At 43.0% G+C, this 27,414-nt stretch overlaps 1 non-coding gene across 1 annotated transcript; it reads left to right on the top strand.

The window, feature by feature from the left end:
- The first annotated feature begins 13,279 nt into the window (after positions 1-13,279).
- On the top strand, positions 13,280-13,384 carry LOC126472264 (U6 spliceosomal RNA). Its single transcript, XR_007586391.1, has one exon. It is a non-coding gene; the product is annotated as a U6 spliceosomal RNA (small nuclear RNA).
- Positions 13,385-27,414: the final 14,030 nt, after the last annotated feature.

The following is a 27,414-nucleotide window of genomic DNA, read 5'->3' as shown; positions in this document are numbered from 1 at the left end:
ATTTTGGAATGATGATCTGTTAAAGTATTGCAACTAAATAGAGCTGAACCACCACCCCCACCCCTTTCCCCAAACTTATGGAAGGATGAAGTATCTAAGCCACTGGTGAGTGCAGCCCAAATGTGATGCCAAATGAAGGTAAGTGTTCATTTTTCACAATTATTTCATCAAAGGTCACATCACGTCATAAAACTTCTCAGAAGATGAAATCAAAGTTTACTTCGTAGTTGAAATTTATTTATGTGCAATTCATGCAAACAGTTTGCTTCAAAGTATATACTTCTTAGTACAGAAACATTCTTTCTTCAAAGGTATACAGTTTAGAGCAGCGAAATTCTAACCTGGTAATCTGTATTTTGAGACCTCATGTAATTTCAATACATAATGGAAATTTAGTTAACTTACTGAGAAAAGAGAATTCATTGAAATTTGTATTGGCATACCAAAACTTTATGGCAATACCATTACATACTCATCTTAGGTCAGTGAGATTTTCTTAATGGAAAGAAAGTTTCTTAGGGAAAGGTGCACAAACTGAGAAGAGATATCATATCATTCATTAGAACTGCATTTCACTTAAAAAATATTAACAGGAGAAATTTCTTCAAATTTAAAAAAAAAAGCATGAATACAAGGTTGCTGAAATGGTGGACTAAAACATATGTAGAACATGTCTTTCAGGGCAGTGTTAGTTTTTGAAACGACTCATACAATTGCTTATTACCAGTGCCTCTCTACAGGGGGTGTTATAATTCGAACACTATTCGCCCAATTTTCGTGTTTCTTTTTTTAATTCACAGGTATATCATCCAATCAGGTTTTAAAATGGATTTTGCTACATAAGGAATAAACAGCGGCAATAACAGTGTCCGTAAAATGTTAGCTGCCAGTGTGCTACTTTGCAAAGTGCCGTCCACATTATTAGACCTGCGTCAAAGTGATGCAATATTTAACTTAAAAAACAAAACAAAAACCCTAATAGAAAGTCCGCGAGAGCATACGAGAATCTTTCGAGGGTGGCTTTCAATCAAAATTTTTGTCATTAAAAATCGTCTTACACAGGAACTGCAAAACGGAAGAATGGTGAATGGTGGTCAGCCATAAAAGATAAATGTATACCGTTGCAGACGTTTAGATTGGCCTTTTCGAGATTTACATTTTATACTACAGCACTTACAGATTAGGAATGGTATTGGAAAAGGGGGTGGCAAACACTTGCACTTTGTGTAGCTGACGATCTTTGAACGGCTAACCAGACTGCCATCAAACAAGTCGTGACAATCCCCATTAAAGCAACTTTAAAATAAACTTCAATGAAATGGGTCCATTCATTTGGGAGTTTCGATGCCTCAGATAGTGAAAGTTATTACAGCCACTTTTTACGTCGGAGCTAAAAGGTATGCAGAAATAAGTTACAGACAAAAGAACTAGGTCATTTGAGAAAGGAAATCTTGTAATTCATGAGAGAGGTATGTCAGATTTCTTTACGAATTTTCCTCGTGCGGTTCCCGTAACAGTCTATTACTGTGGCCAAACGGACTGCGAGCACCGGCACCAGACTACGTGCGTGACGTCACAGCGGGCGCGCAGGCTTTCCTCTATAGGGGGTGCTGAACGAGCTCGTCCCCGCCGCGCGGCCCGAGCGGTGGCCGCCAACTCTGAACTTACATTTCCAGGGCGCCGCAACTCGTCCGTTACCTCACAACTCCACGGTGCAGTTGTCTGCAATCCCAAATACAGACAATTTTTCTCCAATTTCCTCACCAGTGTCTTCCTTAAACCACCCGAGATCTGGGGTGTTCCTGTCATGAAGAGTTGATCTCCGTCTCTTCCACTGTTAGAACCGAAACATTCACTAGTGATCGGAATGTTCATGTCGGAAAAACTATACGTTTGATAGTCTTGCTGCGCCCTCCTCCTCCTCCTCGCGTGACGCCGGTACCCTGATATTCTCGGTGGTATTAATGACAAAAATAATTAAATAAAAAAAAGAACGAAAAGAAAAATAAATAAAAAACGATGTTCATTGTACCTCTACTCCACGTTCCCTACGCTTTCCTTGGTTCCTGGAGGATGGGAATGGGAATAGTGGCCAGGCCTCGGCTTCTGACCCCTGTCCACTTTGCCCCTACCCCACCTTTGGGTGCCGGAAGGGTTCTCTTAAAAAAAAAAAAAAAAAAAAAAAAAAAAAAAAAAAAAAAGAGGGTAAAGTTCAAGATTCGTAAGACGAACGTGTATGAGGTTCGACTCCCGAGATTCGTAAGACGAACGTGTATGAGGTTCGACTCCCGATAAAACTTTATTTTTAATTTGTGGTTTTCTCATCACTGGTCATATTTGGTTTGCATCCAAACTGTAGGAAGAAAGAGAAATTTTTCAAAATATCAACGAGGTGTATTTTGCCTTAGAAACTCTGATCATTCCCTGTAAACGCGGGAAAACTGCATTCATTCGAAGCAGTAGGTGCCGTTTCAGTTTATGTGTTAAATGTCTGTATGACAAATACCATCCTGAAACGTGTGGTGTCGAGGACACATACGACGAGTAACTGTACATTGTGTGTCTGGTACATTGTTATTTGCTGTATTAATGAATAACGTCATTCGCATCATTATTTATCGAGGTTTGACTTCGGCTTTATAAGCCTGTCCCTTGTCCTTGAAAATTTAATTAAAAATAGTAAATAGTCAAATAAGATATGAAATTCACAACTTCATGAAAATGCACGTGGGTTTCTTTCATTATATTTCCTCTCAAATGCCATATAAATTAAATAATGTGACCAATGACGAAAAAAATATAGATTTGAATATAAGCGTTAGGAGGATTCGAATCGCCATCTCGTCCTCGACCCTCCAACTACGCGCCAACGGTGACCACCGGATCACACTGACTGCTTACGAATGGCACCTTCGCACTTGCACAACAGGTACACAATAGAAAACTTCTTTTGTGATTTTCTCGGGATTTCCAGAGTAGTGCACCTTACTACCTGCACATTATGTTGTTTTGGTGGCCTACTAAAGGTGTACAAAGTTTGAAGTAAATCTGTGATCCCAACGTCGTGGCCTCTCCTTTTAAGTTCAAGGTCCAAGTGACAAAAACCATTTTGTAGCTGATGAACAGTTCATACAGAATTGCGGAACTAATACATGTAGCAAAATACAGTTGAGAACAGACACTAATTTATAGAACATCATGAAATATTCTGAAGAAATTGTTGTCACAAAAATCTAACTGATCGTTAAGAACATTTTCTACATATCGTTTTCTGTGGTTGTATATCTACACGCTTCCTAAAATATCAAATTTATTGCCTTCAGGGGCGTTGTGTAAGACCTTCAAATTGTGATCAATACTGGTAATATTACGCTTAAGTTCTAGGAGATGTTTTGCAAAAGCAGTTTTGTTATGTGTGCAAGCGTGCTCTCTATATCTCGCAAAAAACGACTGGCCAATTTATCCTATATACACACGTCATAATAAATTTTGCATCAACCCGGTTCCCAGAATTCCTGGAGAGAGATGTTGACTGTGGATATTATATCACAGACACAGTCCCTTTGACTGTTCAGAGATGTCACTAAACCCTCCCAAAGAAGTAAACAACCATACATGAGCAGCGCCTATTATGCGGAGGGGGCCGAAAGCCGATCCGTTCCAGTCATTCCACCAGGAAGGAGGAACACGGCTCGTGTTATCTTTAGTTCAAAAAAATTTCATCGCGTCCGCATTGTTACTTTGTGCCAGGAAGGGCTCTCAACAAGGGAAGTGTCCAGGCGTCTCGGAGTGAACCAAAGCGAAGTCGTTCGGACATGCAGGAGATACAGAGAGAGAGAGAGGATCTGTCAATGACATGCCTCGCTCAGGCCGCCTAAGGGCTACTACTACAGTGGGTGACCGCTACCTTCGGATTATGGTTGGATGGAACCCTGTCAGCAAGGCCACCATGTTGAAAAATGCTTCTCGTGCAGCCACAGGACGTCGTTTTACGACTCACTGTGTGCAATAGGCTGCATGATGCGCGACTTCACTCCCGACGTCCATGGTGAGATCCATCACTGCAAACCACGTCACCATGCAGCGCGGTACAGATGGGCCCAACAACATGCCAAATGGATTGCTCAGGATTGGCGTCACGTTCTCTTCACCGGTGAGTGTCGCATATGCCTTCAACCATACAATAGTCGGAGACGTGTTTGGAGGCAACCCGGTTAGGCTGAACGCCTTAGACACACTGTCCAGCGAGTGCAGCAAGGTGGCGGTTCCCTGATGTTTTGGGGTGACATTATGTGGGGCCGACGTACTCCGTTGGTGGTCATGGAAGGCGCCGTAACGTCTGTACGATACGTGAATGCCATCCTCCAATCGCTAGTGCAACCATATCGGCAGCATATTCTCGAGGCATTCGTCTTCATTGACGATAGTTCACGCACCCGTCGTGCACATCCTGTGAATGACTTCCTTCAGGATAACGACATCGCTCGACAAGAGTGACCAGCATGTTCTCCAGACATGAAGCCCATCGAACATGCCTGGCATAGATTGAAAAGGGCTATTTATGGACGACGTGATCCACCAACCACTCTGAGAGATCTACGCCAAATCGCCGTTGAGAAGTGGGACAATCTGGATCAACAGTGCCTTGATGAACTTGTGGATAGTATGCCACGACGAATACAGGCATACATCAATGCAAGAGGACGTGCTACTGCGTATTAGAGGTACCGTTGTGTACAGCAATCTGGACCTACACCTCTGAAGGTCTCGCTGTATGGTGGTACAACATGCAATGTGTGGTTTTCATGAGTAATAAAGACGGCGGAAATGATGTTTATGTTGATCTCTATTCCAATTTTCTGTACAGGTTCAGGAACTCTCGGATCCGAGGTGATGGAAAACTTTTTTTAGTGTGTGTAGAACCTATTTGCATTGCCGACAATTGAGTTTATATAGACGCAGTCTCTTATATTTGATTTTGTGTTTGATTGTTATCATTATTATTATTATTAGTAGTAGTAGTAGTAGTAGTATTCTCGTGTCAGAAACATACATAGGTGCACTGTTAACATGTCTCATAGTCTTTGCAAAAAATTTAGCCACTACCAGTCCATTTTCTGTCGCTTGATGGAGGTGTTTTGCAATACAGAAGGCTGGACACACGCGACATTGAAACATGTACTGGACAGTCTGGACTTCTCCACAGCCACACTTAATGTTGTTTTCTGTACTGTAGCCCCATCTTGCCAGAACAAACCTTGATCTACCCACTCCTGATTTCAGCCTATTCAGAGATTTCAAAGTCATCCATTCCTCGTCATGTTGTGGATGCAGAGTTTCCAACCAAAGCGAAGGGAGGTCTTATCACTCCAAAGTTGCACCGTGGCATTTTCAGCAGCGGTAGTAAGTACCGCTGATGTTCTAAGGATGCCCTTCCTTGACTTCAGTCACTGCGAATACTGTTTATGCCCAAGCAGGGGAGGATGTATTCTTGTTCCACTTTCTTTCGTTCCTTGTTCGCCGCAGTTTCTCTTGTAATTGGAGGTGGTGCTATTCCAGCAAGGTGATAATCCATGCGACAGGAGTAGATTTCAAAGAACCTGTTATAGTTCTGCAGGTGTCGTTGAGAGTTACGCCTACCTGTTTGGCATCTGATGATTTATACCAAAGATAATAAGTATACTCTTCTGCGTAATAGGGTAATGCAAATGCAGAGGTTCGGATGGCTTCAGGTTGACTGTCGCACTGTGATACAGCCAATTTTCTTAACAGATTGTGTCTGGTGGAAACTTTCAACTTGCAAATTCGTGCAGTGTGTCTTGAAAGTAAGAGATCTGTCCAGCGTCACTCCTAGGTATTTTGGAGTGTAGCAATGTCGTAACTTAACTCCTGAGCATACTATCATCAACTATCGAGTAGCTTCCCTATTTCTCAAATGAAAAGCACACACTTGAGTATTTGAGGGGTTTGGTTTAAGCTGATTTGTGATATAGTATCTTGATAGATCATCAAGGGCAGTCGTGAGGGTGTTCCCACCGATTCAGAGTCTGAGTGGCAAGAGCAAAGTCATCAGCATACAAGAAACTCCTGATGTTTGGGGCTATAGGTTGGTCGTTTGCATATTTATTGAATAGGGTTGGAGCCAACTCGCTTCCCTGGGGAAGCCCGTTCTTCTGTAGTCTCCATCGACTGCGCTGCCCTTGAAAGTCAGCGAAGAACCTGTAGTTTTACAGAATTTCTGCGCTGAACCTACTTTGACTAAAATCCTTGGTCGTGTTGTGTACCTTGAGCAGCAGTTGCTGGTGGTTGATAGTGTTTGATGAACTTCACTCAGTCCGACTAATTCATGTTTTTTCTGTGTGTAGCTTTATTGCATCGGCATTTCACCGTCTGGTTAAATTGTATCGAGTATTTTTGAGTCCATCTGACTGATGACTAAATTAAATAAATTTTTTATAAATGATTTGACGCCGTGTAGTGGTCCAAGATAAAAGACTTTGACATCCATCAGTTCGAGGCCATGATAGAAATTGATGTATCTTTGCGTTCAACTTATACTCTAGATAATGATAACTCTTATTTTGAAAAACAGGAGAGGAACTCCGCCTCATGCAAGACACTGTTTTATAGTTTTGTTTTCACCCAGACATGTTTTAGCAATTTTGTGCTTTCTTCAGTGGGTTTATTTGTTTACTTTCCTTCTGCAGAATTGTTGTTGCATGTTAACCTCTCGTATGGGTTATATAAACTTTTGACACAAAATTTTTACATCTGTAAGAGGAGTCCTGCCCCGCATGTACCGCAGTTAATATGAATGTGTGTGTGCGTGTGCTCTGATAAATCCATTCTTTTACTTATCCAACATATTTCCAATGTGCTGAGTTATAGCACGTAAAGTGCATACTGTATTGTGTAATGAATATCAGGAACCAGTATTCCCTTCTGATTATGAGTATCATTCAAAATTTGTTATGTTTTGCATAATCTAACCAGAAAATAAATGTTCAGTTATTTCTCAACTGTGATCCTAAAGTTATTTCGCGCAATCCAACCCAACTTTCCAGTCTGGGCCTCTTCAAATTTAAATGGTAGCGGTGGGAGAATGCTTGTTATGTTAATTAGATGTATGAAAAATGGTCCTGGTTATCTGACATAATTAAATCGTTGCCCTCCAAAATAATGATCGAGAAATACGCTAAATTAAACAAAAACAACAATTAACTCTGTTTATTACATTAAAGCGCACAATAAATGGTTTGACAAACATTAACCGTGATAAACTAATTCCTTGGCACGCCTGTAGACGAGATCTGGAATGCGATTTAAATGAGACTATCAGGATAAAACAATTATGTTTGCAGGAGTCGAACCTTGATTGCCAAAGGTAAATGCTGAAAAACAGAAAGCGCTACAGATCGGTATGTGATTGCATCTTTGTCCGGATTTGAAAGCATATTGAACCTTCAGCTACAGGAAATTCTTCAGAATGAAACTTGAAATTGCTGAAAATTGGTAAGACTGACTCAGTTTTCCCAACAATTCCTTTCGGTGTTGCGGCTCGCTCTCACAATGTTAATCTGTAGGTGGAAGCTGAAGTGTCTGCAAAACCTATCATTGAGTAGAATTACTAACAACTTACATCTGTGTCTGAGTTCAAATCAGCCAGAGAAATGTCTAAGTCATCTACTTATCACGTCTGCTTCAGGTAGAGCCTGGATGCAGAGAAGCCTGGCTGTAAGGAGACTCAGCTGGAGAGACACCTGGTTGATGAGTGAATTTGTGCTGTCTGCTTCCTACAAGGAAGACTCATGTCTCTAGTTTTCTGTTGTCATGTAACATTGATTGGCTGAACAATAGACATTCTGAGCGCCGAATAGTGAAATTTGGCTTTCGTCTTAAAAGACGCTGGCCTACTTCCTGTACTTTCGTTTCAGGTCGTTGACCAGTAACAAGCTTCGTAACATTGGGTACTGGAAAAAAAGTGTCCTACTCTCTTCTTGTCTCTGTCTATGGCCAATGAGGATGAATCTCTGTAAGCTCAACCATGTCTCTCTCTCTCACACTTTTAGCTCATTTATGTTACCCAATCATAGCGTTTTCACATTGTGTTAAACATTTTGCCTTGGGGTGTCTGAGATCTGTGACGGTGCCCCAGGCCTTCAAAGGCATCATAAACAGTGCTGTTCCCCATTCCACGTTGTCTATATCGGTCTGTATATTTCGAAGAAGTCCTGCTTTCTACTGTTCTGTCCACAAAAGCGTTCTTCCGTGTCTCTGCCATTAACGGTACGTATCCCTCTACCACACACAGCTCGTTAAAAACAAGACTCCAGTGCCCTGGTACCACGGGAGATACAAACTACACTCCTGGAAATGGAAAAAAGAACACATTGACACCGGTGTGTCAGACCCACCATACTTGCTCCGGACACTGCGAGAGGGCTGTACAAGCAATGATCACACGCACGGCACAGCGGACACACCAGGAACCGCGGTGTTGGCCGTCGAATGGCGCTAGCTGCGCAGCATTTGTGCACCGCCGCCGTCAGTGTCAGCCAGTTTGCCATGGCATACGGAGCTCCATCGCAGTCTTTAACACTGGGAGCATGCCGCGACAGCGTGGACGTGAACCGTATGTGCAGTTGACGGACTTTGAGCGAGGGCGTATAGTGGGCATGCGGGAGGCCGGGTGGACGTACCGCCGAATTGCTCAACACATGGGGCGTGAGGTCTCCACAGTACATCGATGTTGTCGCCAGTGGTCGGCGGAAGGTGCACGTGCCCGTCGACCTGGGACCGGACCGCAGCGACGCACGGATGCACGCCAAGACCGTAGGATCCTACGCAGTGCCGTAGGGGACCGCACCGCCACTTCCCAGCAAATTAGGGACACTGTTGCTCCTGGGGTATCGGCGAGGACCATTCGCAACCGTCTCCATGAAGCTGGGCTACGGTCCCGCACACCGTTAGGCCGTCTTCCGCTCACGCCCCAACATCGTGCAGCCCGCCTCCAGTGGTGTCGCGACAGGCGTGAATGGAGGGACGAATGGAGACGTGTCGTCTTCAGCGATGAGAGTCGCTTCTGCCTTGGTGCCAATGATGGTCGTATGCGTGTTTGGCGCCGTGCAGGTGAGCGCCACAATCAGGACTGCATACGATCGAGGCACACAGGGCCAACACCCGGCATCATGGTGTGGGGAGCGATCTCCTACACTGGCCGTACACCACTGGTGATCGTCGAGGGGACACTGAATAGTGCACGGTACATCCAAACCGTCATCGAATCCATCGTTCTACCATTCCTAGACCGGTAAGGGAACTTGCTGTTCCAACAGGACAATGCACGTAGACATGTATCCCGTGCTACCCAACGTGCTCTAGAAGGTGTAAGTCAACTACCCTGGCCAGCAAGATCTCCGGATCTGTCCCCCATTGAGCATGTTTGGGACTGGATGAAGCGTCGTCTCACGCGGTCTGCACGTCCAGCACGAACGCTGGTCCAACTGAGGCGCCAGGTGGAAATGGCATGGCAAGCCGTTCCACAGGACTACATCCAGCATCTCTACGATCGTCTCCATGGGAGAATAGCAGCCTGCATTGCTGCGAAAGGTGGATATACACTGTACTAGTGCCGACATTGTGCATGCTCTGTTGCCTGTGTCTATGTGCCTGTGGTTCTGTCAGTGTGATCGTGTGATGTATCTGACCCCAGGAATGTGTCAATAAAGTTTCCCCTTCCTGGGACAATGAATTCACGGTGTTCTTATTTCAATTTCCAGGAGTGTATTTTGCGGATTTTAGGGTCCGGTGCTGATGGACGGCTTCCTCAAAGCACGGGCCAGTCTGAACTGGCGTTCGGCTTTTGCCGGTGTCAGAGTCTCTTCAAAGAACTCTCCATGGCCGGTCCCCAGTCAGCTATTATGAGCCTGCTGCACTCTTCTCGCTCACAGCCCCATGCAAGGTGCTTTCATAAAGGTTTCTTATTTACGTGAACACGCAGTTCAGTATGTAAAATTAATCTACGTTAGTTAAGTACTGACAAACACTGGTACAGACACATATGTCATTTATCTGTAAGGATTAATTATTCCATTTTTGATTTGTCTCTTTAATTTTGCCTTTAAATCAGTTATAGGAGAGTTTCAGAAAAATGGTCGCGTAACAAAAGATAGTCGCTTAACAGCCCCCTCAGTAGCAATTTTATAGTTTTTCATATCTTATGTGATTAATACAACAGGCTGAGAAATAAAGGTGGAAGAATAGGCCACAATAACAAGGAAAACGTAGAAATGATGCCGGAAGCATTCAACAAGCTCCTGAATTGTGATTAACCTGGAAAGCTTTTAACAATAGACACAAGTACCCCTGTAAAAACCAAACCAGAAAAAATAAACCCACCTACAGTACAAGGAATACAAACTGCACTTAAAGAAATGAGAAACTACAAAGTATGTGGTGTAAATCAAGTGTTTGCAGAAATGTGGAAGTGTGCAGGTAAAACAAGTCAGACATCTTCACATATTATTTTACAAAAAATTGGGCAACAAAAAATTTCCAGAAGAATGGACCTCAGCTATAATTAACCCACTTCATGAGAAAGGAGACAAAAGACATCCAGACAACTATAGAGGTATCTCGCACTTTGACTGAACCTACAAGATTTTTTCCAATGTTTTACACAATAGGATCAAAGAACAATTGGATAAGGACCTGGGGGAATATTAAGGAGGCTGCTGACCAAACAAATAATTACTCTGAAACTAATCATGGCTTATTACCGCAAACGAAACAAACTTCTCTCAATTACATTTACACATTTTAAGGAAGCATATGACTCTATACATAGACCATCACTGCTAAAAATTTTGAGACATTTGGACTTCAAAACGATGGTTCAAATGGCTCTGAGCACTATGGGACTTGACGTCTATGGTCATCAGTCCCCTAGAACTACTTAAACCTAACCAACCTAAGGACATCACACAACACCCAGTCATCACGAGGCAGAGAAAATCCCTAATCCCGCCGGGAATCGAACCCGGGAACCTGGGCGCGGGAAGCGAGAACGCTACCACACGACCACGAGCTGCGGACATTTGGACTCCACCTAAAATTGTATTAAACTGATAGAATTTACCTTAACAAATACAAATTCGAAACTAGCAACAGGAACTTTCTGGACCATTCTCAATAAAAACCGGTTTAAGGCAGCGAGCGGCCTATCACCACTTCTTTTTAATTGTGCACTTAAATATATAATGAGGGAGTGGTACAATAACAATCCAAAGAACATTAAGGTTGAAATACAAAAATACGACATAAAGTTGAACTGTTTAGGACTTGGTGATAATTTCGCTCTTCTCGCCCACAACATTCAAGAAACCAAACAACAAATACAATCATTACAGAAAATAGCCCGGAGTATTGGCTTTAAAATATGGTTTGAAAAACAGAAATAATACTAACGGAACGTCACTGGCAGAAAAATTAGAATTGGAGGACACAACATAAAAACTGCTGAAAATTTTAAGTATTGGGAGAAATAATAACACACAACCTGAATAAGGATCCATCATGGCAGAGTAAAATAAACGAACTGATTAAAATACATCATGCTACCAAGAACACATATAACAAAAAATGTCTCTCAATAACTACAAAACTGGAACACTACAAAACAGTCACACAGCCGCAAACAACGTATGCTAGAGAAACTATATTTGAAACAACACTGCAGCAACAGACAGATTACTGAAAATATCGGTAGAGTTAGGCGTCACCCCGTGTACGTTGAGACGATTAACTTTCTCACCTCAAATTACTTTTGACTCATTTTAATTGATTCAACTGTGGATTCTTGGTAAAAAAATTATATATTGTTTAAAGCAAACGAAAACTTATTTTGCCTCAGTTCGCAAAACTTTACTCTGGTACGATCTAGTTTTTGCGTTTGATTGTAAGTCCACTTTTCATTACTGTTGTTTATTGCGAAATGGGCTTACAACCCGAAAGCCAGGTCGTATAAAACGAAGTTTTTTTTAAGCAAGGTACAACAGTTTACGTTCAGTTTGAACTTCTTTCTCTTTAAAAATATTTGTAATCCTATTTCAGTGCGCGAACAGTGGCGACGGACTCATGGAACAAGAAAAATCATTTTCATGCAAAGTTATTCATCACCAAGACACCCGCATTAACTTTGTTTTCTTTTTTTTAAATCACAACTACGTTTTTTGTGCCAACAAGTTAGTGCCCACAGGTACCACTACGAGGCAGACCTTCAGTATTTTGTTTCTCGCAATAGCGGTTGAATATTCGCAGGACTTTGCTCTGGGGACCCACAACTGGGAGAGCAATTTCCCGTACTGATGAGCCATCTTGCCGTAAAGGACAATATACTCACGTCGTAACTTTAAAATGAACCTTCGATTCATCTTGATAGACTGAAGAGTTTACACCGTTCACTATAGCAGACACTTCGCATTTTGTTGAACTGCACCGAGAATTAAGTTACCCTTTTACCTCCAATACAAAAAAAAAAAAAAAAAAGAAATGGTTCAAATGGCTCTGAGCACTATGGGACTTAACATCTGAGGTCATCAGTTCCCTAGACTTAGAACAACTTAAACCTAACTAACCTAAGGACATCACACACATCCAAACCTGAGGCAGGATTCGAACCTGCGACCGTGGCAGCAGCGCGGTTCCGGCCCGAAGCGCCTAGAACCGCTCGGCCACAGCCGTCGGCACCTCTTATATAGAGGAGACTTTACGTACCGATTTCATGTGGCCAAAATAGTACTGATAAAGAAGATTCAGATAAAAGCAACTATGCAAGTCCTGAGAATAGTGAGAAACATCGTTGTGCGATATACACTGATGAGCCACAGCACTATGACCATCTGCTAAATAGTGTGTTGTTCCATCTTTGGCACGCAGTACAACTACGATTCTGCGTAGCGTGGATTCGTCAAGCCCTTGACAAGCTTCCGGAGGAATGTGGCACCGGATGTCTACGGTCAGGTCACGCGATTCCCATAAATTACGGGCCGATGCTTTGTGGACGCAAAGCTGACGCCCGATTTCATCCCACAGTTGTCCCATCGGATTCAGGTCAGGCAAATTTGGCGGCCGAGACATTAACGTGCGTTCACTATAGAGCGTTCTCCTTCAACAAGCACACGCAGCATTTCTACAGGTCGGTGTTCCACATACAAGAGTACGGCGGACATTATGTATGCATTGATAGAGGATTAGATGGGCCCGGTGGTCTAGCGGACGTACACGCTTCGGCGATGCAAATACTAAAATTGGAACGATACAGAGAAGATTAACATGGTCCCTGGGCAAGGATGACACGCTAAATCATGAAGCGTTCCAGATGGCAACACGTTAGCTAGGCGTTTTCTGTCAGTAGGCTGGATGCCCTGTGTAATAATAATAACAGTGAAATATTTAACGATTAACTTCAAGGGGTCGCCTCTGACGTTCGCCCAGACGAAATGACGAGAACAATGACGAACACAATGGCAAAAAGCTGTTAAGTGCTTGACTAGAAACCAAGAGGTCGCGGGATCGATTCCCGGTCGAACCTTGGAGTTTTCAGTCTGCATTTTAACCTAGCCTTCACTTCTCACCGATGTGACGAGTCACCAGAAACGACACGTGTTTCAGATTCCACGTTAATCTGTAGGTCCCCTTTCTCCGGTTGGTAACTGGGGTAGGTTAAGAACAAGCAAGTTGCCGAAGTGGCGTCCAACTCAAAGACTTGCACCAGGCCAATGAGCGACACGAAATTATTATTATTATTACTGCGATCCTTCGAATAGGGGAGGAAGGTAGACGATTGGAATTTTGTCGTCGGCTAGTTGGAGATGGCCACGTAACGGTGCGTATGCGACTAAGCTGTATTTTGCCCCACACGGAAGTAGAGGCACCCAATGTAAATATGGTTGAGAACAGAATCACTCGCAGCCACATGTTGAGAAAGAGGCATGCAACCTACACGCTTGCGTCTACTTACATGGAAGGGGGAGGGGGATTCGTAACAGTATCAATAACTCTTGTAAACCGCATCGGTAGTCCAAAAAAAACCACATATTTTTGTAGAGACACATTTTTGAGAATACTTATGTGTAAATATGTGATGTGGTACGATAGACAGTCATGGATTGGGCCGGTTATGTTACCACATCGTTTTACAAGTACCGTTACCGTGATTTCCCTGAAAAACTGCTTCTCAGATTAATGGAAAAGGTTCCTTTAATTACAAAAATGAATATGTTATTGAAGCACGAGGGTTCCCTGCACATCCAATCGTCGGGTTACATATCTAAAGCTGACATTCTGTGAGTGTTTGTTTGGGTTAGATTCTAACTGCCGTATCCTGGTAACCAATAAAAATTGGACACACGTGATATGGAACCTTTTATTCGATTTAGTCTATACTACTAAATCCTTATATATTCACTATTTCTCCTGACACACATTATACACAGCGTGTTATGGTTGGGCGATCAGCTCCCTGCTATTGAGGAGGTAGAATTCGGCGGAAATAGGAAGGCTTTGGGCGGTAGCTATTTGTTTTTAGTTGCATCCAACGTTAGCTAGCCAGAAGTACTGTGTGGGGTAGCCAGTGTTGTCTGCAGTGTTACTTTATTCTATTTCACTGTGTATGTATTGTTTCCTTTCCTAATTCCTTGTGATAGATGTACATAATTGTTGCAGTTATGGCCTTTATTACACGTGTCAGTACATAATACCATTTCACTTTAGATTACGAACATATGTTTAAGCAGTCTTTTACAGCCACATATGACTTCACAGAAACATGAGGCAGAAATTAAGTTGCCTGTACTGAGGAAGGCTGGCGTACCGGATGTCGTGGGCTTCCGACAGTGGGCTTTGCGACCCGTGATGTCAACGTGGTGTTTGCGACGACGTTATTTTAGCCGTATGTTCTCCGACCGTCAAAGAAAGCCGCCACCGTGGGGGAGCCTCTGCCGTACATAGGCGTCTTTAAATGTTCTTTTAATTTCTTATTTTTACCTTTTTATTTTATTTGTACATTTTTTCTTTCTACGACATTACCGCAGCAAATGATTAAACTTCTTGCCTTATTTCATGAATTTTACGTTCTCACTTGTAAGAAAGCCAAAGATTTTAGACACATTCTTAAATCTCACGAGTCGTTATATATCATCATAATGTCTTAACATTTTGTAAATATCTATGTATATTTTTCTTCTTTTTCGAAGAGGAATGCCAATGGAATCTTTTTTTATTTCAAATATAACATTTACTGCTTCAGCTTATTTATCACAAAGCATACGTTCATATGATTTTGACTTATTGAGGAGTCAATGTTCAATGCCAACCTTCGACAGCATCCGTCGTCCTGTGCCGCTGGTTAAGAACATTTCACATTTCAGTTGGTATACTATAATTTGCATCCATTGATTGAGCATATAGTCTGCAAATTTCGTGACCTTTTCTTCATTGCGCTTTTCCTCCATCATTACCATCCACGCTTAGTCAACACTGGTTCAAATGGCTCTGAGCACTATGGGACTCAACTGCTGAGGTCATTAGTCCCCTAGAACTTAGAACTAGTTAAACCTAACTAACCTAAGGACATCACAAACATCCATGCCCGAGGCAGGATTCGAACCTGCGACCGTAGAGGTCTTGCGGTTCCAGACTGCAGCGCCTTTAACCGCACGGCCACTTCGGCCGGCCTTCGTCAACACTGTTTGGTGGAAGATGTACTACTGCAGAACATATTCGGCAAAACGATCGTACTTACGCTCTACCCCTGTATTTCTCGGTTCATTTCAGTTGTTGTATTTTGTTGGATGAAGTGAAAATTGCAACTGGGAAGGGATGTTACTGAGAACACTGTTTTCAGAATTTTTAACTGTATTTATCTCAAAGTCTAGCTCTGCAGTTTTCGGTGACTACCCAGGTATCTTATTTTTAAATGTAGAAAAAAAAGTATTTCATACGTATTTTGACTTTTGTGTGGGAGCAAAGCAAATAAAACAGAAAATACCTTCCTCTCTTCTTCTGTGCTTCTGAAGTCAACGTGTATGGTGTACAGTTGTTTGAAATGTTTCCATAAGAACAGTTCGATTTTCACACAGTATTTTCTTTGCTTCTTTTGATAGGAAAAAGGCCCATCGTCAGTTTTCAATAAACTATCACCTTCAGTTAATGTCAAAATATCTTCGCTCAGTTGAATCTCTGAACTAATGCCAGGGTTCTGAGTCATCTCAACAGCTTCCTTCTTTCTTCACACGTTGCAGTCTCGGAGTTCTGGTAATCTGATATATTTGCGACGAAACCTAAACCTTTCTCTTCCAGATATCGAAAGTCCTATTTTAAAAATCTGGAAAATAGGTACTGTCTTTTTCTTGGTAGACTCTTTTTCCTGCACTTACGCATTCGTTTCTTAATCTGCACATCTGCTTCGTCAAGTTGGCAAGAAAGTTTCTCTTTAGCCATGATTCTGCCATTTTCAATTTTAAACGGCCTCGTTGCTTACTCTGTACGGTATTCACGAGCAACCAAGTCGTCTACTCTTTACATTTTCTATGTACCCGGTGGCGAGGACCATCCTAGAGAAGACAGGATTCTCTTTCGTTGTTGTAACTCACATTGTGTAAAACTCAAGTATCTACATCTATATGTCTACATCTACATGGATACTCTGAAAATCACATTTAAGTGATTGGCAGAGGGGTCATCGAACCACCTTCACAATTCTCTATTATTCCAATCGCGTATAGCGCACGGAAAGAACGAACACCTATATCTTTCCTTACGAGCTCCGATTTCCCTTATTTTATCGTGGTGATCGTTTCTCCCTATGTAGCTCTGCGTCAACAAAATTTTTCGCATTCACAGGAGAAAGTTGGTGCTTGGAATTTCGTGAGAAGATTCCTCCGCAACGAAAAACGCCTTTGTTTTAATGATGTCCATCCAAAATCCTATATCATTTGAGTTACACTCTCTCCCCTATTCCGCGATAATACAAAACGTGCTGCCCTTCTCTGAACTTTTTCGATGTCCTCCCCCAATCTGCTAAGGATTCCACAGCGCGCAGCAGTATTTAAAAAGAGGACGGACAAGCGTAGTGTAGGCAGTCTCCTTAGTTGATCTGTTGCATTTTCTAAGTGTCCTGCAAATAAAACGCAATCTTTGGTTAGCCTTCCCCACAATATTTGTTGCCGGCCGCGGTGGTCTCGCGGTTCTAGGCGCTCAGTCCGGAACCGTGCGACTGCTACGGTCGCAGGTTCGAATCCTGCCTCGGGCATGGATGTGTGTGATGTCCTTAGGTTAGTTATGTTTAAGTAGTTCTAAGTTCTAGGGGACTGATGACCACAGATGTTAAGTCCCATAGTGCTCAGAGCCATTTGAACCATTTTGAACCACAACATTTGTTCCTTCCAAGTTAAGTTGTTCGTAATAGTAATTCCTAGGTATTTAGTTGAATTTACTTCTCTGACAGGAAATCACGAATCTAGTCACATAACTGAGACGATATCCCATCAGCACGAAATTTCGCTACAAGCTGCTAGGGTGGTACAGTGTCAAAGCCTTCCGGAAATCCAGAAATACGGAATCAGCTTGAAATATCTTGTCAATAGCACTCAACATTTCGTGTGAGTAGAGAGCTAGTTGTTTTTCCCAAGAACGATATTTTCTAAATGCGTGTTGACTGGGTGCTCCCAGTAGCTTAGGCATACGAAACTATATGGAAACGAAGGCTGTCGGCGAGGGCACTGCCTGATTGACGGTGATAACACATCCGCTGCTGAAGGACTGGCGTAAATAAAAAAAAAAATCAAAAGTGGAGGAGGCTCTGGTCGGGAAACTCATGATACAAAACTAATTGGTTGGTAGTCTCATGGTACCTGAGGCACCCACAAAAGGGTCGGAAACACCACGGTCGGAAAGCCCACGTAACTGGCGTAGTGTTATAGACTCTCTCATAGCAGTATCTTGTCTTTCAATGAAGGGAGTGGCAAAACGTTCAAATAGGTCTTTACACAATCCTTAGCTTTTTCTGCCAGTCACGCAGATGTGCTTTCATTTTACTGAGTAAGGCTATGAGAGAAGAAATATTTTGTTAGACCAGACAACACGTTTACTCTTCTTTTTCCCCCACCCTCACAAGAGCTAAAGAAGCGATCGTGTCGTCAGAACTGGTCATATTGATTATATAATTTGTGCAAGCATGCTTCAGTTGCTTGGGGCGAGGACGATTTGCGCATGCTTGCGCAAAATGCTTGCCGATGCATAACTCTCAAGTCTGCAGTACTGTGTGTGGTGACTTCTGCGTGGCCGCCAAGAGGAATTGGTTTCCAGTATGCTGGTCGGAAAGCGAAACCACTAACAACGTGAATCGACTCTCACAAAGGGCTTTATAAAGCTTATAATTTAAAACAGCAAACAGCCCCAACTATGACTTACAAAAGTTTACTTAAATCAAACCTTCATCGGTTTCATACTTATTACAAATCCGTCTTCAGATGGATCTTATTCATTTTATTTCTTTCCTGTTGGGTCTCATATTGTAACTGTTATTAATTTTGTCCACTAAGCAAACAAAAAATTATTCGTTCGTAATTCGGTGTATTTACGAGAGTTTTGTTTTTTCTCTTTCTTTCTGACCTTCACAGAAACGTACATGAAATGACGTTGAAGTTCAAAAACATAAAACGAGGCGAAAATTTCCGTGGTGTATATTCCCGTACAACTAACTCGTCGTTTATTTGTGAAGGAATGGTGGAAGATTGGGTTTAACGTCCCGTCGACATTGAGGTCATTAGAGACGGAGCACAAGTTCGGATTGTGTCAAGGATGGGGAAGGGAATCGGCTACGCCCTTTCAAAGGAACCATCACGGCATTTTCCTGGAGCCATTTACTAAAATCATGGAATACCTAAATCAGCTTATAGCCGGACGCGGGTTGGAACCGTCGACCTTCTGCATGCGAGTCCAGGCCACCTCGCTCTGTTCGTTCCAAAATGCTACTCCAGGCGGGTGTAAAATGAATGTGCGCAACGGAAAATATTGAACGCGAAAATGAAGATTTGGCCCTGTAAGACTGCCCCCTGAAGCAGATCTTAGGATCTCTTAATGGTGATATTATCTCCTCGTTCTTGCTCTTTAACATATAAATTACAACATAAACATAAATGAGTGATTTAGTAACTACTAAATGATAGATGTTGTTTCTGCTTATACATTTATTGTAGATTAAAACCCCTTTATATTACAAATGTTTATATAGCAATGTCCTATGCACATAAAGAGATACAAATTAATTTCCTAACTAATACGATTGAACAATTGCCCAAATCTGCCCCTTTTTATGGCTACGCGATCTAATATAAATAACGCGAGAGGACTGACATCATCTACGTACCAAACACTAGATGACACTACTTTCAAAGATCATCTAAAAGTGGTGTGCAACCTCAGTGGAAATAAAATTTACGTGATCACAGCTGTTTAGCTTTATAACCCTAACAAGCCAAAGCAATTAGCAATATCACCGTATGTACTGCATCCGGTGCATCGGAGTGATGGTTCTCGTACACGTCTGCGGCGACGGAAGAACTCCAGTCACAAAATGTATATAAAAAAAACCCTCATTCAAACACTAGGAAGCATAAGACAGTCCGCTGACTAGTATAATCGAATACTGTCTTCTCCACTCTGTGTTCTACAGACGAGAAAAGCGAACTCCCAGCCACAAGGACGAAGTTCAGGTAACGTCTCAACGTGAGTATCGGGAGAAGAAGTGCTCTCAAACATTGAACGCTAAGTACTCAACGACGACTCCCTACCCGGAGGCGAAGTCCAAAATCGTATAAGTTACAACAGTACAGTGCCTAACCGTTCCTACTATAAAATCTCCTGAGAGCAAAGACCAACAAAAGCTGATACTGAGCGACCGTCAAACTCGGGCGCTCAAAACGGCTTCCCTGCAAAGCTCGGCTCCCCTCCCTCGTTTCTCAGAAGGCGAATCATATTCACGAAATCACGGAATATTCTCCCTCTTTACAGATTCTTCCAAATGCCGACCAACCATATTTTAGTCTTTTGTCGTCCAGCACGGAAAGTTTGCGAGGAAATACCGATGCTCATACAATGGTACGCTTCTCAGAGTAGAAATCCTCAGAAATAACCCAGCCTGCGATTTCCGAGGTAACGCTTCCTCATTCCTCTCTGCTGCGTCCAAGATTTTCAGAGTTTCCGAAGTATTATCCGGTTATCCTTCCGGCCCCCCTACAGTACTGGCCAGCCGCCGCTGTATGGTGCTTCAGCGCTCAGGTGTCCCGACCGTCCCTTCCGTCTTGGCTTCTTCCTGTGTCAAGGAGGACCAACACATCTGTGCGGGCTTTTCCACCCAGGGCTTGGGTTACGCTTGCCGTTTCATTTCCACTGACGTTCCAACCTCTACTAGTATAGGCAGTCATTCATTACGCCGTTTTGATAATAAAGACAATCCGTCACCTTTCATGCAATAAGCGTTAACAAATATTTCCAAGGTGTATGTGAGAATGTCAGTCTTCTTTAAATATTCCTATATACGATGTACAACCTACCAAATGATATCTAATTCCGGTTTTAAATCACGGCAAAGTATGTAGATGAGTGCTTGTAAGGCACAAAATTATAGCCACCTTTCATCGTCTGCTTCTGTTATACATTTTAAAGTTTCCACATTTTGGTACGTGCATTACGTGAGTGCTGTTATGATCTCGATAAATTGCTTGAACACACACTACTCTACGTTTTATGGCACACACGCTCAACATTTACAAAACGTGGCTCAGTTTCAAACAACAAAAAATTACTTTAAAAGTCGCTATAGTAATGAAGTTAATAAGTTACCAAAGCTCTATAGGGTACATGCGCACAGTAAAATACATTTTTTGTGGAGCCACTAAATTAATTTAAAGGCTGGAAAGAGAAGTAAAATTTGTAGGAAAAATTCTAGTATGGCATTCTTTTGAGTGGCTAAAATTAAATAAACAGATATTATATACAATTAATGAAATTTTTGTGGGTGTAAACTATCTAATAAGATCTCATACATATTACACTGTAATAAGATAACATATTTGTACATTGGCATTCTTCTGAATGGCTAAAATTACATAAACAGATATTATATATAAACAAGGAAATTTTTATGGGTGTGAACTATCTAATCAGATCTTATACATATTACATTGTAAACAGATAACATATCTGTACACTGAACGGAACCAACAGTGAACATCAGCATTAGATAGCCTACATTATGTAATGTACAAGGGCATAATCAATCTTTTTTTTCCTCATTTGTTAAAAACTGTGTATAAACATCGAATCTAAGGTTCCATTCTACATTCTAAACAGCATTACGATATACACCGAAGCGCGAAGAAAATAGTATAGGCGTGCATATTCAAATACAGAGATGCGTTAACAGGCAGAATAAGGCACTGCGATCAGCAACGCCTACATAAGACAACAAGTGTCTGGCGCAGTTGTTAGATCGGTTACTGCTGCTACAATGGCAGGTTATTAAGATTTAAGTGAGTTTCAACGTGGTGTAATAATCGGCGCACGAGCGATGGGCCACAACATCTCCGAGGTAGCGATGAAGTCGGGATTTTCTCGTACGACCATTTCATGATGTATCGCGAATATCAGGAATCCGGTAAAACATCAAATCTCCGACATCGCCACGGCCGGAAAAAGATCCTGCAAGAACGGGACCAACGATGACTGAAGAGAATTGTTCAACGTGACAGAAGATTTGCTCGGATTTCAGTGCTGGGTCATTAACAAGTGTCAGCATGCGAACCATTCCACGAACTGCCTAAAAAAAAAAAAAAAAAAAAAAAAAGAGTGGGCAAGGAATGTGGGAGGAAATCGACTGCGTGTTTTTCGTGGGAAACACCCCCGCATTTGGCTTCAGCGATTTGTGGAAATCACGGAAAGCCTAAATCTGCGTGGCTGAAAATGGATTTTAACCAGAGTCCTCCCTAATACACGTCTCGTGTCTTAATCACATCATCAACTCGCTCCTTGTGTCGACCAAATTCTGATACGCGATGGGCCTGCACTGCTCTGAATGGTTTCAAGCATGGTTGTCAGCAGAAATTTATTCAAGATGGCGAAAGATTCTGAAATAGCCAATTTATTATATATCTGGTTCGATGAATTTTGGACCATGTCATGCTTCGAAAACTAGATTTGATAGGAACTGAAGAAAAGTTTTTGTATCTCAAGCGTTGATAGTTATCCGTTGAATACCTTTTGAAGATAGATTACACTGGCACTTAAAAGGTAGCGTATTTCACGAAAGTACATGTTTTTACATTATTATTAAGAATATGGACGCCACCTTTTTGATATGACTGTCTTTTGACACAACAGACAGTAAAGAGGACAGAAGTGGTTTGTTTTGCTTGAATGCGGCAGTCTGCGCGCTGCAGCGCATTCTCTGGCCGCACGCGGCTCTGAAGCTGACAAAAGGGGTCAGGCACGTGCGGCGTTGCACCTGACGGCTGTGGGCGGCGCACGTGGAGCTGTCAAAAGCGCTGAGGTAAGGACGTGATGTCACGTGAGCAGGTGCAGGTAGCACAAAGGGCAGCCAACAAATGAAAACGAATTCGCATATGAAACGCAAACCACAAAACTTGCAGCAGAGTATGAAAACAAGTTAGAGAGTTCAGCGAGGCCATTCTTTTAATATATAGTCTGACTGTGAAAGTTATTGGGCCAAGAAGAAATTTGTAACGATTTTTCACACTTAATTTTAAAATAATTGTAATAATTTAACAACAGAACACATCGGTTTACTATATGAAAGCGCTCATTGATACGAATCGTGTGAGCTAGCTACTTAATTAGCCAGTCAAAGGCGACTGAATCAAATGTTTAATTAAAGTCAGAATAAATAATTGTACGAAACAGCTACACGAGTATCATTGCAGCATGTAGTGGATAACGTAATTACACGTCAGAAACAACATACAGGGATAGAGCAGAAGTTCGATCGTTTTGCCGAATATGTTCTGCAGTAGCACGTCTTCCACCAAATAGTGTCCACGAAGAGTGGGTGGTAATGATGGAGGAAAAGCGCAGTGGAGAAAAGGTCACGAAATTTCAATTGAAACAATGCGAAATTTGTTGTGTGACTAGCTGGATATTCCCGCTTCAGCCCCTATGGTTTCATGAAGTTCCGATTTGTGGTGGCCTATACGTAGACATCAAAATGGCGTCTGTAACGGAGCTACGATTGAAGCAGAGAGCTGCCACTGTTTCTTTTGGTGGAAAACCAAAACCTCTTAGATATTCATAGGTGCTTGCACAATGTCTACGGAGACCTGGTGGTGAAAAAAAGTACGGTGAGTCGTTGGGAGAAGCGTTCATCGTCGCCGTAACAAGGTTGGCAAACCTGTCCAATCTCATGAGTGTCGGCCGGTTGCTCACAGGTGTGACTCCTGCGATGTTGGGAAGTGCCGACATTCTCATTCGATGTGATCGACGGATCACAGTCAGATACCTGGCAGCTCAACTGGACGTCTCTGTTGGTAGCGATGACACACTCGTTGGGGTACTCAAATGTGTGTGCTCGCTTGGTTCCTCGCTACCTAACAGAACACCATAAGGAGCAACGAAGGACCATCTATGTGGAATTGCTTCCCATTTAGGAAGCTGATTGTGACAATTTTTTGTTGAACATTGTCACAGGCGATGAAAAATGGGTTCACCGCTTCGAACCGGAAACAAAACGGCAATCCAAAGAGTGGCGCCACACCACCTCCCCTCCGACGAAAAAGTTCAAAGGCGGACCCTCAAATTCAAAGGCGGCACCTCAGCCGGTAAAGTCATGGCGATGGTTTGCTGGGGCTCTGAAAAGGTTATTCTGTTTGATGTCCGCCCTCGTGGTGCAACGATCAATACTGAACAAAAGTCTCCAACGTGTTCGTCGCCAGAAAAACGCAAACGAATTTTCCTTCTCCATAACAATGCAGGGCTTCACACAAGTCCGCTCATCCGAAAGGAGCTTACAAAACTTCATTGGACTCCTCTTCGTCATTCCCCCTACAGCCCGGATTTCGCACCTTCTGACGTCCATCGGTGTAGTCCAATGAAGGGTGGACTCCACCGGAAGACGTACATGGATGACGGAGAGACTGTTGATGCATCAGATGCAGCAGGACGTTGGCTCCAATGTAGACCAGTAGAGTGGTACCACGCGCGCATACAGGCCCTCCCAGTAAAGTGGCGTGAGGCTGTCGCATTGAAAGGAGATTATGTTGAAAAATTGGATTTTGTAGCCAGAAGGCCAAAATGGCTCTGAGCACTATGGGACTTAACATCTGTGGTCATCAGTCCCCTAGAACTTAGAACTACTTAAACCTAACTAACCTAAGGACGTCACACACATCCATGCCCGAGGCAGGATTCGAACCTGCGACCGTAGCAGTCCCGCGGTTCCGGACTGAGCGCCTAGAGCCGCTAGACCACCGCGGCCGGCTTAGCCAGAAGAGTGAGGAATAATATGGTGTATTGGAATCCTGAATAAAACCAACCTGCTTTCAGAAAAAAGTGTTGCATTACTTATTGAACGTCCTCATAGCTCAGTAAATGGTATTTCTTCTTTTAGTTGACGCATTTGTCTCCATAGATTTTTTTTTTATAATTATTATTTCGTTTGGCATCAAGGATACATTACTTGAATTGAACAGCAATGATGTTACTGGTAACACAATATGCATATACTACAAATAAAATAGATTACACTCATTTATGGTAATAAAAGTCTTAGATTAGATCGATAAATCAATAATATACATATGGATAAAAACACTAGGATGAGTTACATCTAAAAGAGAAAATGTGGTTTTTATAAACAGTAATATTGACAAACAGAGCTTCAAGTTGTAATAAAAACTATAGGTTAATATCTAAAGTATCCAGCCAGGAGATTGCTTCCTCGGAGACCTCATGTATGCTGGTCAGAGTTCCAGCATGTTTCCGTAGGGGACACTCTGTGACTATGTGGTGTATTGTTTGTCGTTGGTGTCCGCAGTCACACTTCGAACTTTCAGCGATTCCCCACTTATGCTTCAAGTCCTGGCATCTTCCGTGCTTGGTGCGTATGCGATTTAGGGTGGTCCACGACCTCCTAGGTAAGTGGAATCCAGGAGGGACTCGTGTAGGATCAGCAATGAGACCTGCAGAATCGGGATTGGCTGCGAACTATTCTTCCCGCCATGCTGTTTCTGGTTGGAATCCTTCAGAAGTAAGCCTTTTTCCAAGTCTCCAGGAGGGTTTCCTGGGCTTAAGACGTTGCCTTTGAGTGGCATCACAGTCCTGGTGTAGCGGTAACTCGGGATTCTTGGAGCATTTCTCCAATTCCCTTTTCAACGCTGCTTGACGTCGTAACTTCGGTGGTGCAATATTAGACAGAACAGGTAGCCATTCTGTGGGTGTGGATTGTATTGTCCCGGATACGCTTCTCATGGCTACATTCAGCTGCGTGTCTACCATGGCTGTATGAGCGCTGTTCAGCCATACTGGGCTGCAATATTCCCCAAACAGAGTATACAAGTGAGAGGGCAGTTGTTTTGAGTACTGATGCCTTAGCTCCCCAGCTTGTTCCGGAGAATTTGTGTAATATACTGTTTCTGGTTCTCATTTTTAAAGCTGTTTCAGTTAGGTGTTTTCTATATGTTAGCGAACGATCCAAGGTCACGCCGAGATATTTTGGGAATGGGTTATACAATAAATTTGCGGTTTATAGCGAGCATGCCTATTACTCAGATGGAAGGTGGAGGATTCAGTTTTATTTCTGTTTACTTTGAGTCGCCATCCATTAAAAAATTCATCTAGAATTCGCAGATCCTGAGTGAGAGTCATTTCTGAAGTTGTAAAATCCATGGATGAAGTATAGATGAACATTTCTACATTGTGGCATAACAGTTTTTTGTTTTTTTCAAGGTGTACGATTACTACAGTTTAGCCTGAATTGCATGGTGGGCCCTCTTTGTCCTCAGACAAATGGTAAACTACTATTTGACTAAGCTGTAGCTGGTGCAAGGATTCTCCAGTTGGAAATTGGGGGCAGATATACACTCATGCTCATAAATTAAGGATAATTGCAGAGTGTGGTGCCACACAACGTGGCACTACACAAAACTGGCGCTAATAGCATAGGCAGATAGGGAACACACACGACACAGATCTGTAAGTCCACGGTATTGGTGATAAGTTGAGAAAACCGTCCAGAAACACATGTGCTACAAAACGTCACTGTCTCCTGCGCATGTACCCCGACATCAATATGGGATATGATCACCATGCACACGTACACAGGCCGCACAACGGGTTGGCATACGCTGGATCAGGTGGCCGAGCAGCTGCTGGGGTATAGCCTTCCATTCTTGCACCACTGCCTGTCGGAGCTCCTGAAGTGCGTAGGGGTCTGAAGACGTGCAGCGATACGTCGACCGAGTGCATCCCAGACGTGCACGATGGGGTTTAGGTCTGGAGAACAGGCAGGCCACTCCATTCGCCTGATATCTTCTGTTTCAAGGTACTCCTCCACGATGGCAGCTCGGTGGGGCCGTGCATTATCATCCAGCAGGAGGAAGGCGCAACTCACTGCACCTCTCAATAGGCGGACATACTGGTGCAAAATGACGTCCTGATACACCTGACCTGTTACAGTTCCTCTGTCAAAGACATGCAGGGGTGTACGTGCACCAATTATAATCCCACCCCACATCATCAAACCACGACCTCCACACAGGTCCCTTTCAAGGACATTAAGGGGTTGGTATCTTGTCCCTAGTTCACGCCAGATGAACACCCGGCGAGAATCACTGTTCAGACTATATCAGGACTCGTGCGTGAACATAACCTGGGACCACTGTTCCAATGACACGAGGCTTTACGGTCTCTCCTGTGACCAGGTGTCAGTGGAATGCATCTTGCAGGTCTCCGGGTGAATAAACCATGTCTGTTCAGTCGTCTGTAGACTGCTTGTCTGGAGATAACTGTTCCATTGGCTGCAGTAGGGTCCCGAGCAAGGCTACCTGCAGTACTCCGTGGCCGTCTGCGGGCCCTGATGGTGAGATATCGACCTTATTGTGGTGTTGTACAATGTGAAAGTCCCGTACTGTAGCGCCTGTACACGTTTCCTGTCTGCTGGAATCGTTGCCATAATCGTGAGATCACACTTTGTGGCACACGGAGGGCCCGTGCTACGACCTGCTGTGTTTGACCAGTCTCCAGTCGCCCTAGTATTCTACCCCTCATAACGTCATTAATATGTGTTCTTTGAGCCATTTTCAATACACAGTCTGCACACGTACTCGCTGCATCGTACTCTGACAT

The sequence above is a fragment of the Schistocerca serialis genome, chromosome 3 (assembly GCF_023864345.2).
Source record: "Schistocerca serialis cubense isolate TAMUIC-IGC-003099 chromosome 3, iqSchSeri2.2, whole genome shotgun sequence".
NCBI lineage: Eukaryota > Metazoa > Arthropoda > Insecta > Orthoptera > Acrididae > Schistocerca > Schistocerca serialis.
The sequence above is the reverse complement of the archived record's forward strand: the minus strand, read 5'-3'. Positions and strand labels throughout refer to the sequence as shown.